Genomic DNA, 12321 nt, shown 5'->3' with positions numbered 1-12321 from the left:
CAGAGTCAATGTGGAGGCTATATACAGGGGGTACCGGTACAGAGTCAATGTGGAGGCTATATACAGGGGGTACCGGTACAGAGTCAATGTGGAGGCTATATACAGGGGATACCGGTACAGAGTCAATGTGGAGGCTATATACAGGGGATACCGGTACAGAGTCAATGTGGAGGCTATATACAGGGGATACCGGTACAGAGTCAATGTGGAGGCTATATACAGGGGGTACAGGTACATAGTCAATGTGGAGGATATGTACAGGGTGTTATGGTACAGAGTCAATGTGGAGGCTATATACAGGGGGTACCGGTACAGACTAATGTGCGGGGGCACAGGTTAGTCGAGGTAATTAAGGTAATGCGTGTGGGGGGGGGGGTCAATGCAAATAGTCTGGGTGGCCATTTGATTAGCTGTTCAGGAGTCTTATGGCTTGGGGGTAGAAGCTGGCTGTTAAGCTGCTAAATATTTTTAGTCTCTTGAGGCATTGTTGTGTCCTCTTCATAACTGTCTTGGTGTGTTTGGACCATGATAGTTTGTTGGTGATGTGGACACCAAGGAAACTTGAAGCTCTCAAGCTGCTCCACTACAGCCCTGTCGAATGAGGGTGTGCCCGGCCCTCCTTTTCTTGTAGTCCACAATCATCTCCTTTGTCTTGTTCACGTTGAGGGAGAGGTTGTTATCCTGGCACCACACTGCCAGGTCTCCTTAGCTTAGTGATGAGCTTTGAGTGCACTTTGGTGGTGAATGCTGAGAAGTAGTCAATGAACAGCATTCTCACATAGGTGTTCCTTTTGTCCAGGTGGCAAAGGGCAGTGTAGAGTGCAATAGAGATTGCATCATCTGTGGATCTGTTGGGACAGTATGCAAATTGGAGTGGGTCTAGGGTTTCTGGGATAATGGTGTTGATGTGAGCCATGACCAGCCTTTCAAAGCATTTCATGGCTACAGACGTTAGTGCTATGGGTCGGTAGTCATTTAGGCAGGTTACCTTAGTGTTCTTGGGCACAGGGACTATGGTGGTCTGCTTGAAACATGTTGGTATTACAGACTCAGTCTGGGAGAGGTTGAAAATGTCAGTGAAGACACTTGCCAGTTGGTCAGCACATGCTCGTAGTACACGGCCATGGTAATCTGTCTGGTCCTGCGGCCTTGTGAATGTTGACCTGTTTTAAAGGTCTTACTCACATCAGCTACGGAGAGCGTGATCACACAGTCGTACGGAACAGCTGATGCTGTCATGCATGGTTCAGTGTTGCTTGCCTCGAAGCGCACATAGAGGTATTTTAGCTCATCTGGTAGGATCGTGTCGCTGGGCAGCTCGCTGATGTGCTACCCTTTGTATTCTGTAATAGTTTGCAAGCCCTGCCACATCCGACGAGCTTTGGAGCCGGTATAGTAGGATTCAATCTTAGTCCTGTATAGACGCTTTGCCTGTTTGATGGTTCGTCATAGGGCGTGGCGGGATTTCTTATAAGCTTCTGGGTTAGAGTCCCGCTCCTTGAAGCGGCAGCTTTAACCTTTTAGCTCAGTGTGGATGTTGCCTGTAATCCATGGCTTCTGGATTCGGGTATGTACGGGCAGTCACCGTTGGGACTGTGGAGACGACGTCATCGATTCACTTATTGATGAAGCCAGTGACTGATGCTATTGGAAGACTCCCGGAACATATTCTAGTCTGTGCTAGCAAAACAGTCCTGTAGCTTAGCATCTGCGTCATCTGACCACTACCGTACTGCGTGAGTCACTGTTACTTCCTGCTTTAGTTTTTGCTTGTAAGCAGGAATCAGGAGGATATAGTTATTGTCAGATTTGCCAAATGGAGGGCGGGGGAGAGCTTTGTGTGCGTCTCTGTTTGTGGAGTGAAGATGGTCTAGAGTTTTTTTTCTTCTCTGGTTGCACATGTGACATGCTGGTAGAAATGAGTTAAAATGGATTTAAGTTTGCCTGCATTAAAGTCCCCGGCCACTAGGAGTTCTGCCTCTGGGTGAGCATTTTCTTGTTTGCTTATGGCCTTATAAAGCTCGTTGAGTATGGTCTTAGTGCCAGCATCGGTTTGTGATGGTAAATAGAAGGCTATGAAAAATATATATGAAAACTCTCTTGGTAAATATTATGGTCTACAGCTTATCATGAGATACTCAACCTCAGGCGAGCAGAACCTTGAGACCTCCTCAATATTAGATTTTGTGCACCAGCTGTTATTGACAAATAGACACAGACCACTGGGCCAGTAACCAAAATGTTACTGGATTGAATCCCCGAGCTGACAAGGTAAAAAATCTGTTGTTCTTCCCCTGAACAAGGCAGTTAACCCACTGTTCCCTGGTGCACATTGTAAATAAGTCATTGTAAATAAGAAATTGATCTTAACTGACTTGCCTAGTTAAGTCACAGACGTACCTCAGTACCCACCCACCCACTGACAAGTCACAGACGTACCTCAGTACCCACCCACCCACCCACTGACAAGTCACAGACGTACCTCAGTACCCACCCACCCTCTCACGTCAGACAACCCTCCATACTGACATTCCGCCACATAACAGATAGTAGAGAAACAAGAGATTTCACACTGCAGTCAGCATTGTCATGGGAACAATCACATACACACACTCCTAATGCTACCACTGTGGTGATTAAAGGGGGGGGGGGGATTATGGCGTGCATAAGTATCCTCCGTGAGCGTGGTTGTCATTATCTGCAACATGAAAGGGGCTTACACACACACACACACAAACACGCACACACACACACACACACAGGCATATCTCTGAAAGCAGCTAACACCAGACCATGTTGGTTGGCCAATCCTCTTTTCTGCTCTGTCTGTCTGTGGCAGGTGCCTAAACTGGTTTTGAATGGTGTGGTATATTTAGAAGGTCTTTGTGTGTGTGTGTGTGTGTGTGTGTGTGTGTGTGTGTACTACGCTGTGTATGGGCCAGTGTGTACAGCAGTGTGTATGGGGTGGTGTGTATAGCAGTGTGTATGGGGTGGTGTGTGTGTGTGTACAGCAGTGTGTATGGGGTGGTGTGTGTGTGTATGGGGTGGTGTGTATGTGTGTGTGTGTAGCAGTGTGTATGGGGTGGTGTGTGTATTTTATATCCAACTAGCTCTCAAAGTCTCACGTCGGAATTAGACGTTTATCCACATTTCTAACACGTGAAATGTTGAAGTGTTTAAGGTTAAGTTTAGGCATTAAAACCAAATGGTTAAGGTTTGGGTTAAGGTTTGGGATAAGGTTTTGGTTAAGGTTTGGGTTAAGGTTTGGGATAAAGTTTGGGTTAAGATTTGGTTTAAGGTTTGGTTTAAGGTTTGGGTTATGGTTTGTGATAAGGTTTGGGATAAGGTTTTGGTTAAGGTTTGGGATAAGGTTTGGGATAAGGTTTGGGATAAGGTTTGGGATAAGGTTTGGGTTAAGGTTTGGGTTAAGGTTTGTGATAAGGTTTGGGTTAAGGTTTGTGATGGGCTTAAAACAAACATCTGAAAAACAACTTTCTAGCACTGGATTCGAAACTTGCAACCAGAGGCAGATGCTTACCCCCATCCACCATCCCAGTCCACAACATCCCAGCAAAACCCAAACCAACTTGAAGGTGACAGCTCTCACTGTGGCCCCTAGAGGCCTGTTTCCACGTCATCTCCCAACGTCCTCAGACATGGATGGGCGTTAAATATTGACTTGTATCATTGGTGACCTGGCTGTTACATCAGTGTGTATGGGGTAGAATTTTCCATTAGGAAACGTGACAGGGAAGATCTTAATTTTACTGGCCATGTGAGAAATTTACCGGACACGTACACATTGGGTGTGTAACCCATTAGGGCATCCACCCACGGTGAACAGAATGACAGAAATCACATTTAGATTATGATAATACATTTTAACAAAACATGCAACTCCTGTAATGAAGCAGCCAATAAAACATAATTTTCAAACATTTGCCAAAAATGCAATTTGCAGGAAAAAAGGGTAAACACCATTCTAAAAAAAAATGGATATATGGCAGGGATAGAAATCTCTATTTGGAAACTTAGAGGGTGAATCTAATGATGCAACAACTAGGATGGGTGGCGTTGATGACGATTATGCAGTTGGGTCCTGGACAACGAAAGAAAGTTGATGTGACAACCGATAGAACAGGAGAGTAATATGTCTTGAGTATAATTTAAAGAAGAAGGGGGGATAGCCTAGGCAGGTCTCTCTCCAGAATGTATACGGCTCAGCTCTCCAGAATCAACACAGCTGTCTCCCGACAATTTTTGTTGTTGTTGCGGCATTCATTGTTTTACGTGAATTGTTTGCTCTTTGATTGTTTCTTTTTAGCATATGTCACCAATAGTGAATGTACCATAACTGTTAATTCTAGTCATTTGGTTAGGCTACATTCATTTCCGTTAATGCATCGTATTACTAATCAGGCCTAAAGTCATTCACCATTTTCATTCTCGGAGTGGAAACGTTGTTTGCAGAGTTCACAACGTGCTACACTACAGTTTATTTCATGACCATCATTTACGAGTTGTCAAAAAAATATATATATTATTTTGTTTGGAGTAGGTCCATGTAAACAAATAGTGCCTGAACACTCAGAAACAAGTAGCTTAACTTGCCTGCTGGCTGCTACTTACAAATGTAGGAAAGTGGCCAATTTGGGATGTTTTAGTTGGGTGGTTTGAGCCTGAATGCTGATTGGCTGACAGCCGTGGTATATCCGACCGTATACCACAGGTATGCCAAAACATGTATTTTTACTGCTCTAATTATGTTGGTAGCCAGTTTATAATAGCAATAAGGCAGCTCGGGAGGTTGTGATATATGGCCAATATACCACAACTAAGGGCTGTGTCCAGGCACTCAGCGTTGGTCGAGGGTTAAGAATAGCCCTTAGCCATGGTAAATTGGCCATATACCACACCTCCTAGGGCCGTAGTGCTTAATTGTCTTAGTCAACAGGTCCACCAGTAATGCGCTTGGCTTCTTAGTCATTTTTTTCTTCACCTCATGCATTAAGTCAAGGAAGTCTATTTATGTTTTTTTTTTAACATCCATTGTGAATGATAGCCTAATAGTTCCTCACAGTAGGCCTATTTGAAAAATCATTCCAACAATCTCCCCCCTCGATAATCACCAAGCCTCGGTGTGGAGAGCAAAATATCATCATCTGATGATCCCATGTATTCAGTGGAAAAGTCCTAAAAACACAGTTGAAGTCGGAAGTTTACATACACTTACGTTGGAGTCAATAAAACTCGTTTTTCAACCACTCCACAAATGTATTTTTAACAAACTATAGTTTTGGCAAGTCGGTTAGGACATCTACTTTGTGCGTCACACAACTAATTTTCCCAACATTTGTTTACAGACAGATTATTTCACTTATTATTCACTGTATCACAATTCCAGTGGGTCAGAAGTTTACATACACTAAGTTGACTGTGCCTTTAAATAGCTTGGAAAATTCCAGAAAATAATGTCATGGCTTTAGAAGCTTCTGATAGGCTAATTGACATCATTTGACAATTGGAGGTGTACCTGTGGATTACCTTCAAACTCAGTGCCTCTTGGCTTGACATCATGGGAAATTCAAAAGAAATCAGCCAAGACCTCAGAAAGAAAATTGTAGACCTCCACAAGTCTGATCCATCCTTGGGAGCAAGTTCCAAATGCCTGAAGGTACCATGTTCATCTGTACAAATGATAGTATGCAAGTATAAACACCATGGGACCACACAGCTGTCATACTGCTCAGGAAGGAGACGCATTCTGTCTCCTAGAGATGAACGTGCGAAAAGTGCAAATCAATCCCAGAACAACAGCAAAGGACCTTGTGAAGATGCTGGAGGAAACTGGTACAAAAGTCTATATCCATAGTAATAGGAGTCCTATATCGACATAACCTGAAAGGCCACTCTTTAAGGAAGAAGCCACTGCTCCAAAACCGTCACAAAAAAGCCAGACTACGGTTTGCAACTGCACATGGGGACAAAGATCGTACTTTTTGGAGAAATGTCCTCTGGTCGGATGAAACAAAAATAGAACTGTTTGGCCATAATGACCATCGTTATGTTTGGAGGAATAATGGGGAGGCTTGCAAGCACAAGAACACCATCCCAACCATGAAGCATGGGGGTGGCAGCATCATGTTGTGGGGGTGCTTTGCTGCAGGAGGGACTGGTGCACTTCACAAAATAGATGGCATCATGAGGAAGGAACATTATGTGGATATATTGAAGCAACATCTCAAGACATCAGTCAGGAAGATAAAGCTTGGTCGCAAATGGGTCTTCCAAATGGACAATGACCCCAAGCATATTTTCAAAGTTGTGGCAAAATTGCTTAAGGACAACAAAGTCAAGGTATTGGAGTGGCCATCACAAAGCCCTGACCTCAACCCTATAGAAAATCTGTTGGCAGAACTGAAAAAGTGTGTGCGAGCAAGGAGGTCTACAAACCTGACTCAGTTACACCAGCTCTGTCAGGAGGAATGGGCCAAAATTCACCCAACTTATTGTGGGAAGCTTGTTGAAGGCAACCTGAAACATTTGACCCAAGTTAAACAATTTAAAGGCAATGCTACCAAATACTAATTGAGTGTATGTAAACTTCTGACCCAATGGAAATGTGATGAAAGAAATAAAAGCTGAAATAAATCATTCTCTCTTCTATTTTTCTGACATTTCACTTTCTTAAAATAAAGTGGTGATCCTAACTGACCTAAGACAAGGAATTTTTACTAGGATTAAATGTCAGGAATTGTGAAAAACTGAGTTTAAATGTATTTGGCTAAGTTGTATGTAAACTTCCGACTTCAACTGTACATTTCTGTCCCCTTGCGCGAGAACAGATGTCTGTTGCAATGTCCCGAGCTCACTGGTGCGGGAAACTATTTGACACGATGTTTGCAAGTTCGCTAAAAACAGCTTGGGCACGGATCCAGTTGATTGATTTGATCTAACGTTGCACACTTCAGTAGCAATAACTCAAGTCAAGACAGATAGAAAGGGAGGAAGACAGGCTGAGTAGAGAGATGAATGTGATGAAAAGAACCAGAATTTTCATCAGTATATTTTCATCTTTAGGCCTATGTATTTTACTTAGTGTAGACTATTTTTACTTTGTTGATAATGGAAGTAATAGACCAATGGCTGCATTGGACATTTCTAAGTTAAATGCGCTCATTTAGGCTCATTTAGGCTATTTAGCCGTGCTTTCTCATTAGTTTCATTTTAACTTGTATATTTTAATATATATATATATATATATATATTTTTTTTTTTTAATGATTAACCATGTGACAATGATTTTGAGAAACAAAAATGTTATTATTGAAATGAAACGGTTCCATGAAAATCCACATATGAAAATCATAACTGACACGTCAACATATTCTGTATGCATTCCCAAACTTGAAATAATTGCCTTCACTTCACTTTTCTGTGGTCTGATTTTCAAGCAAGGTAATACATGCCTCATAATATAAAGTAAAATATTCAGGTTTCAAACAGTAAAGTATGTTTTTAAAATGCGTTCTGCCTCCAGCTCAAATTGTAAAGTGGAAGGTTAATGATAACTTTACTTACATGCTTTAAGAATATATATACTGGAATAAATGGAAACCCTGGTATGGGGTGGTGTGTATGTGAATGAACAGCAGTGTGGGGTGATGTGTGTGTGTGTGTGTGTGTGTGCGTGTGTGCGTGTGTGAGGGAGAGGTTTAGAGAGTGTGATGCTGTTATCTCTGCTCTCTCCTCTCTCTGCCAGTGGGTGGAATCCCTGAGAACAGGCCTTCCAGAAACAACAATGACTCAGGTGCCTGAAAACTCACACAGACAAGCTACATCCCAGCTTACCTAGTCCCTTCGGAGAGACAATGCTTTTAAATAACATTCTGTACATTATCCTACAGCGCTGCTTTATGTATTTCTTTGTTTGACTAGTACGTGACAGGGATAATGTGTCGCCCAACACAGCAGCATATATTATGAACAAAAATAGCAGATCAAAAGCTGAGAAGTACTGTAGTCCTACCATGTACCATTATAGTTAGAACAGTAGTCCTACCATGTACCATTATAGTTAGAACAGTAGTCCTACCATGTACCATTATAGTTAGAACAGTAGTCCTACCATGTACCATTATAGTTAGAACAGTAGTCCTACCATGTACCATTATAGTTAGAACAGTAGTCCTACCGTTTACCATTATAGCTAGAACGACTGTCCTACCATGTACCATTAAAGTTAGAACAGTAGTCCTACCGTTTACCATTATAGCTAGAACGACTGTCCTACCATGTACCATTAAAGTTAGAACAGTAGTCCTACCGTTTACCATTATAGCTAGAACGACTGTCCTACCATGTACCATTAAAGTTAGAACAGTAGTCCTACCGTTTACCATTATAGCTAGAAGGACTGTCCTACCATGTACCATTATAGCTAGAACGACTGTCCTACCATGTACCATTACAGTTAGAACAGTAGTCCTACCGTTTACCATTATAATTATAACAGTAGTCCTACAATGTACCATTATAGTTATAACAGTAGTCCTACTATGTACCATTATAGTTATAACAGTAGTCCTACCGTTTACCATTATAGTTATAACAGTAGTCCTACTATGTACCATTATAGTTATAACAGTAGTCCTACTATGTACCATTATAGTTATAACAGTAGTCCTACCATGTACCATTATAGTTAGAACAGTAGTCCTACCGTTTACCATTATAGTTATAACAGTAGTCCTACTATGTACCATTATAGTTAGAACAGTAGTACTACCGTTTACCATTATAGTTATAACAGTAGTCCTACCATGTACCATTATAGTTAGAACAGTAGTCCTACCGTTTACCATTATAGTTATAACAGTAGTCCTACTATGTACCATTATAGTTATAACAGTAGTTCTACTATGTACCATTATAGTTAGAACAGTAGTCCTACCGTTTACCATTATAGTTATAACAGTAGTCCTACTATGTACCATTATAGTTATAACAGTAGTCCTACTATGTACCATTATAGTTATAACAGTAGTCCTACTATGTACCATTATAGCTAGAAAACAGAGACATGAGAATCAACAGGCTCTGAATCTGACTCCTCCTCTTCCTCGTCCTCCTCCTCAGCCTCCTCCTCCTCCTGTCATTTGATTGTGCGTGTGAGTGTTTGTAAATACTCTCTTTTGAAGCTGTTTGTCTTACATAGCAAAATTCCGCTATTGAATTGCTAAAAAAAACGTTTGATACAGTGTGTTGCTGTGATACAGTGTGTTGCTGTGATACAGTGTGTTGCTGTGATACAGTGTGTTTCAGTGATACAGTGTGTTGCTGTGATACAGTGTGTTTCTGTGATACAGTGTGTTTCTGTGATACAGTGTGTTTCTGTGATACAGTGTGTTTCAGTGATACAGTGTGTTTCTGTGATACAGTGTGCTGCATTGATACAGTGTGAATCAGTGATAGTGTGATTCAGTGATATCGTGTGATTCAGTGTGAGTGTGTTTGTGATACTGTGTGATTCAGTGTGAGTGTGTTTGTGAATGCTCTCTCTAGTCTAAAATCCATGCATGACAAAATGTTCCTATTGAATTCCTTAAAACAATTTCAAAAGAGATGATTAAATATTGCCAAATGCTGGCACAACCAAGACAATCGAATCAGCTTTTTGTTCAATGTTTAAAGACTGGAACATGTTTGAGTATTTTTAGATTGAAATGGACCCGTAACTACAAAGCAACAGGGTGGAAGGCTGCTCCTCCTCTCATCTCCTCTCTCATGACTCAACAACACTGACGCTTCGTTGCCTCTTCTTGGTTTGGTCTAGAATTGGAGAGCAAAACAAAACACACAGTGAAAAAAACAACCCAGAATGCACAGCTAAATAATATTGATTGTGTATGACCAGATCAATATATTTAAATAAAATAGATTTGTACACAAACTGACAAAACAACTATGCCACCAAACAAATATTGAAAGACTTTTAAGAGAAACTTATATCATGAATAATGATAAATAAGTACAGTATGTAAAATAGTTTTTTTTTAATCAAAGTATATTGTCTCTCTGATTATCTCAGTCAAACTCGTTTAACTGTTAAGAGACAGATCATTAGTGTGACTTCATACCAAGAGTTTTCACACAAATCAAAAACACACTGACGAGAGGTGCTGTCATTGATTAGTAATCAATAAAGATGTCAATGTTGAATACCACATCCCCTGAAGAGAGACAGAGAACAGCAACAAGTTCATGTGTCCCACATAACATTCTATTCCCTTTATAGTGCACTACCTTTGACTAGGGCCCATAGGGAATAGGGTGACATTTGGGACACACCATTTTATGAGATTCTTTGTCACGCTTGACAATACATTTATCTCAGACAGATGTTAGTCCCCAATCTAAAGACACTGGGGCAATATTGTGATGAATTCCTATAAACATTGAGTCAGAGAGAGTGAGCAAAAGAGAGAGAGAGAGAGAGAGAGAGAGAGATATAAAAGTAGAAGAGAGCGAGAGAGAGGTTAAGAGCGAAACAGAGAGAGAGAGAGAGAGAGAGAGAGAGAGAGAGAGAGAGAAAAGTAGAAGAGAGCGAGAGAGAGAGGTTAAGAGCGAAAGAGAGAGAGAGAGAGAGAGAGAGAGAGAGAGAAAAAGAGAGAGACCTGGCTCCCATATCTATTGGGTGAAATACCACAGTGTACGATCACAGTAGGAAGATTTGTGACCTGTTGCCACAAGAAAAGGGCAACCAATGAAGAACAAACACCATTGTAAATACAACCTATATTTATGTTTATTTATTTTCCCTTTTGTACTTCAAGTACTTGCACATAATATGACTTTTGAAATGTCTTTATTCTTTTGGAACGTTTGTGAGTAATGTTTACTGTTAATATTTGTATTGTTTATTTCACTGCTGTTTATTATCTATTTCACTTGCTTTGGCAATGTAAACATGTTTCCCATGCCAATAAAACCCTTCAAATAAATATTGAAATTGAATTGAGAGAGAGAGACAGAGAGAGAGAAAGGGGCACTAGAATAGTCTACAGCACCCGACCTCACCCTACTAGAATCTGAAGTCAAATGAATACTGTTTGCTGATGATCTGGTGCTTCTGTCCCCAACCAAGGAGGGCCTACAGCAGCACCTAGATCTTCTGCACAGATTCTGTCAGACCTGGGCCCTGACAGTAAATCTCAGTAAGACAAAAATAATGGTGTTCCAAAAAAGGTCCAGTTGTCAGGACCACAAATACAAATTCCATCTAGACACCGTTGCCCTAGAGCACACAAAAAACTATACATACCTCGGCCTAAACATCAGTGCCACATGTAACTAACGATCTGAGAGACAAGGCAAGAAGGGCCTTCTATGCCATCAAAAGGAACATGAAATGCGTCATATCAATTAGAATATAGCAAATAATACTTGAATCAGTTATAGAACCCATTGCCCTTTATGGTTGTGAGGTCTGGGATCCGCTCACCAAACAAGAATTCACAATATGGGACAAACACCAAATTGAGACTCTGCATGTAGAATTATGCAAAAATATCCTCGGAGTACAACGTAAAACACCAAAGAATGCATGCAGAGCAGAATTAGGCCCATACCCGCTAATCCATGAAAGAACAATTCAATTCTACAACCACCTAAAAGGAATATAATCCCAAACCTTCCATAACAAAGCCATCACCTACAGAGAGATGAACCTGGAGAAGAGACCCCTAAGCGAGCTGGTCCTGGGGCTCTGTTCACAAACACAAACAGACCCCACAGAGCCCCAGGACAGCAACACAATTAGACCCAACCAAATCATGAGAAAACAAAAAGATAATTACTTGACACATTGGAAAGAATTAACAAAAAAACTGAGCAAACTAGAATGCTATTTGGAATTTAGAATACCTGACCACTGTGACTGACCCAAAATTAAGGAAAGCTTTGACTATGTACAGACTCAGTGAGCGTAGCCTTGCTATTGAGAAAGGCCGCCGTAGGCAAGAGAAGACATGCTATGTGCACACTGCCGACAAAATGAGGTGGAAACTGAGCTGCACTTCCTAACCTCCTGCCAAATGTATGACCATATTAGAGGCACATTTTTCCCTCAGATTACACAGATCCACAAAGATTTCAAAAAAACAAATCCAATTTTGATAAACTCCCATATCTATTGGGTGAAATATCACAGTGTGCCATCACAGCAGCACAATTTGTGACCTGTTACCACAAGAAAAGTGCAACCAGTGAGGAACAAACACCATTGTAAACACAACCTGTATTTATATTTAACCTGTTAGG

This window comes from Salmo salar, chromosome ssa15 (assembly GCF_905237065.1).
Source record: "Salmo salar chromosome ssa15, Ssal_v3.1, whole genome shotgun sequence".
Lineage (NCBI taxonomy): Eukaryota > Metazoa > Chordata > Actinopteri > Salmoniformes > Salmonidae > Salmo > Salmo salar.
The sequence above is the reverse complement of the archived record's forward strand: the minus strand, read 5'-3'. Positions refer to the sequence as shown.